This window comes from Sinocyclocheilus anshuiensis, unplaced genomic scaffold, assembly GCF_001515605.1.
Source record: "Sinocyclocheilus anshuiensis isolate Anshui unplaced genomic scaffold, SAMN03320099.WGS_v1.1 scaffold164, whole genome shotgun sequence".
NCBI classification, from domain to species: Eukaryota; Metazoa; Chordata; class Actinopteri; order Cypriniformes; family Cyprinidae; genus Sinocyclocheilus; species Sinocyclocheilus anshuiensis.
The window spans coordinates 769,051-774,190 of NW_015557128.1; positions in this window are offsets into that span (position 1 = coordinate 769,051).

The following is a 5,140-nucleotide window of genomic DNA, read 5'->3' on the forward strand; positions in this document are numbered from 1 at the left end:
TAGATAGACAGATAGATAGGCAGACAGACCGATTGATAGAGATAGATAGATAGATAGATAGACAGATAGATAGGCAGACAGACCGATTGATAGAGATAGATAGATAGATAGATAGACAGATAGATAGGCAGACAGACCGATTGATAGAGATAGATAGATAGATAGATAGACAGATAGATAGGCAGACAGACCGATTGATAGAGATAGATAGATAGATAGATAGACAGATAGATAGGCAGACAGACCGATTGATAGAGATAGATAGATAGATAGATAGACAGATAGATAGGCAGACAGACCGATTGATAGAGATAGATAGATAGATAGATAGACAGATAGATAGGCAGACAGACCGATTGATAGAGATAGATAGATAGATAGATAGACAGATAGATAGGCAGACAGACCGATTGATAGAGATAGATAGATAGATAGATAGACAGATAGATAGGCAGACAGACCGATTGATAGAGATAGATAGATAGATAGATAGACAGATAGATAGGCAGACAGACCGATTGATAGAGATAGATAGATAGATAGATAGACAGATAGATAGGCAGACAGACCGATTGATAGAGATAGATAGATAGATAGATAGACAGATAGATAGGCAGACAGACCGATTGATAGAGATAGATAGATAGATAGATAGACAGATAGATAGGCAGACAGACCGATTGATAGAGATAGATAGATAGATAGATAGACAGATAGATAGGCAGACAGACCGATTGATAGAGATAGATAGATAGATAGATAGACAGATAGATAGGCAGACAGACCGATTGATAGAGATAGATAGATAGATAGATAGACAGATAGATAGGCAGACAGACCGATTGATAGAGATAGATAGATAGATAGATAGACAGATAGATAGGCAGACAGACCGATTGATAGAGATAGATAGATAGATAGATAGACAGATAGATAGGCAGACAGACCGATTGATAGAGATAGATAGATAGATAGATAGACAGATAGATAGGCAGACAGACCGATTGATAGAGATAGATAGATAGATAGATAGACAGATAGATAGGCAGACAGACCGATTGATAGAGATAGATAGATAGATAGATAGACAGATAGATAGGCAGACAGACCGATTGATAGAGATAGATAGATAGATAGATAGACAGATAGATAGGCAGACAGACCGATTGATAGAGATAGATAGATAGATAGATAGACAGATAGATAGGCAGACAGACCGATTGATAGAGATAGATAGATAGATAGATAGACAGATAGATAGGCAGACAGACCGATTGATAGAGATAGATAGATAGATAGATAGACAGATAGATAGGCAGACAGACCGATTGATAGAGATAGATAGATAGATAGATAGACAGATAGATAGGCAGACAGACCGATTGATAGAGATAGATAGATAGATAGATAGACAGATAGATAGGCAGACAGACCGATTGATAGAGATAGATAGATAGATAGATAGACAGATAGATAGGCAGACAGACCGATTGATAGAGATAGATAGATAGATAGATAGACAGATAGATAGGCAGACAGACCGATTGATAGAGATAGATAGATAGATAGATAGACAGATAGATAGGCAGACAGACCGATTGATAGAGATAGATAGATAGATAGATAGACAGATAGATAGGCAGACAGACCGATTGATAGAGATAGATAGATAGATAGATAGACAGATAGATAGGCAGACAGACCGATTGATAGAGATAGATAGATAGATAGATAGACAGATAGATAGGCAGACAGACCGATTGATAGAGATAGATAGATAGATAGATAGACAGATAGATAGGCAGACAGACCGATTGATAGAGATAGATAGATAGATAGATAGACAGATAGATAGGCAGACAGACCGATTGATAGAGATAGATAGATAGATAGATAGACAGATAGATAGGCAGACAGACCGATTGATAGAGATAGATAGATAGATAGATAGACAGATAGATAGGCAGACAGACCGATTGATAGAGATAGATAGATAGATAGATAGACAGATAGATAGGCAGACAGACCGATTGATAGAGATAGATAGATAGATAGATAGACAGACAGATAGACAGACAGACAGACAGATAGATAGATAGATAGACAGACAGACAGACAGACAGACAGATAGATAGAAACGAGACAGATATAAATAATAAAAACATTTCTCCATCTTTAATAGCATCTCTTAATTTCTTTTCTGTAATTTAGAAACATTCTTTTACAAAAATTAAATAATTTTTTGTTGTCGTTACAAAATATATTCTAAGCAAAGACAATCAATCTATATCACTTCATGGCAATATTATGAAACGGTAGTTTATAAACCAAATTCATGAATCTTCTGATTTATGTAAACACCTGATGCAATTTTTTAAAATAGGTTTCTGGCCTGTTGTTTTGCGGTTCATTCTGTTCGTCATGTCAAGTCTCAATGTTGTGAAGGCAGGCACTTGTAGAGTAGCGCTCTCTACTGCCAGACTCTGTTCACTGTGTGACACTGACTGTGCCTTAAGGCTTATGTAACTCTCATCAAATATTCACAATGTCCAACAGCATGCCAAAATATACAAGTAACATCTAATAAAACGCAAAACATTTAAATTTGATCAAATAAAGAAAGAGTTTAAATGGCTAAAAAAATAAAAACCATCCCACTAAAATTCCATTTCAAATGTTTGACCTGTAATCAGCATCATTCCTGTGATGCAGCACATCCGCATGTCTCCATCATTTATGTCTTATTATGCTGGATAAAGTATTATAGGGTGAAACCCAGTTTTTCACTAATACTACCAAATGGTGGATTAATAAACTAGTTTACATCCTCATGTAAATTGTCAATCCACACTAAGAAGCTTTAGCTTCTCATTTCAAATCTTGCGGTTGTTTGAATAAAGTTAAGTTGAAGTGTACATATTTCTGAAAGTCTGCTGAACCATTTTATAGAAATACTTCTTAAATTACCACAGAATTATTTTTTTAATAAGTTACAGAGCTGAAACGGTGCTGCAGAACAGGAATGACTCAGAATGTTGTTTCACTACATTTAAAGAAAAAAGAAAAGAACCCTCTGTGAAAAGAGAATATGAGGCAAATACGTTCAAGAAGTCTTTGGTGCAGTAAAATCTGTGTTGCATTAAATTATTTGAAGAATATCTGAAGATGTCCGTAATCTGCATTTCATTCAGAAAATGCAACTGATACTCTCATCACTGTGGTTGAGCTCTTATGGTTTAAAAACTAGAAAAGCCACTGCGCAAAGGCACATATGCTGTAGACTTTCAGACATAATGGAGTGAAATGGAGAGAAAGAAAATAAAACTTCACATCAATGCATGTTTCTGAGTGCCCCGGCCTCTATAGAGAGGAATGTCTGTATGTGCTCCGTTTTTGGTCCTATAGATATTCCATCTTTCCAGCAGCAAGATTTTCCACATACAAAAATAAATATGTGTCATATAGAAGACTCTGTCCGGTAATTTGTGCTTGTGTGTGTTTGTTTGTGTGTTTGTGTGTGTGTGTGTGTGTGTGTTCAGGGTCCAAAATGAACACTTGCCATGCATCAGACATGAATAAAAAATTGTCTTTGGCAAGTAAATAACTCATGGTTTGTCTTTGACTTTATAAAGATCCGCAATATTACTCAGTTTAACTGTACTGTGATTGTGAGACTGATCATGTGTCCTTTACTGATCATAAATCATCAAAAGCATCTGCTGAAAAAGAAGGCAATCCCATTATGCACTGCAACAAGCTCAGTGAAAAATGTCCATCTCAGATGGTGGATGAGTTAAGATTAATGTCAATTATAAATAAGGATGGGAATTTGATGATTCTGGTCACAATTCTTTTAATACAAAGATACCCTCAGTTTGGTCCATAATGGCCTTGATTTTGCCCACCATACTATATCACAAGAGGATGAAAAAAACTAAAATATGCCACTGAAGCATATCTTCATTTCTTATTTATATTTTTGTTTTAACTTTTGCTGTTGTTGTTGTTGTTGTGGTTATTTGCATTGTAATGGGGGAAAAAACAATATAAGAGAACTTGATTAAAAAAAAAGCATTTCAAAGCAAATTATTTACATTATTGTTTAATTGCTTAAAAATGTATACATTTTAATATAATATAGTTGGATATACTGCAGCATTTACTTTTGGCCCTCAGTCAAGTTAGAATTTTGGCCCTTCATATTAAAAAGTTCTGGCATCTTTGTTTTAATATTTTTAAGGAATTCCCAAATATACTTGTAGAGCATCCAATACCAAATAAATATGATAAAAACAATTCAAATCTAATTGAAAAGACTAATTTGACACAATATTTGTTTCTGCTAGAGTATGTTAACATAGCAACATGCTAAACACAAACTCTATTGGACAATCTGTACAGTGCAACAGTTGGTTATGAGAGTAAAAATCCCATTCATTTTCTCCATAGGGATATTAATTAACAATATCATAGGCTTTTATGCTCATATGCTTTTGTTGAAGCCACCGACCTGCATTATTTAAACTTATCTTTTAAATAATAGTGTTTCACAGTTGAATTCCTGGTGAAAAACTACATTGCCCCCGATTCTGCAGAGAAATCTCTACCAATCAGAGAACTGTGACAAGCAAATTGTGTCATTAAGTACATGGTCTTGTACCTTTGTCTTTTTGTCTGATTTCTAAACTTTTTGTGATTCACCTCATAGCTGCTTGGTTTGCTTCATGGCTCTTTAACAAAGACTTTTTAAAATCTCTATGGGAAAAATGAATGGGAAAAATACTTCCAGAACCAAGGATGCTGAGTCGCTGCTTGTGTAGAGTGTTACAAATCAGTCACTCGTGAGGTTCCATGACCATTAGGATGCTCCCTAAGAAGGCAGCTGTCTATGAAGGTTTTGGAACAGAGCAAATGAGCTGCACTATTTGTCAAAATATACCGTATGTACTTATAATACATACAAATTTATAAAAGATACTGTAAAATACACTTTCATGGCCAGTAAGAAATTAATTTGGCAATTAATTTCCACTCAGCTGTGGCAAAAAGTTAAGTTTTGGACCCTGAGTGTGTGTGTGTGTGTGTGTGTGTGTGTGTGTGTGTCTGTGTGTGTGTGTGTGTGTGTGATTTTACAACTTTC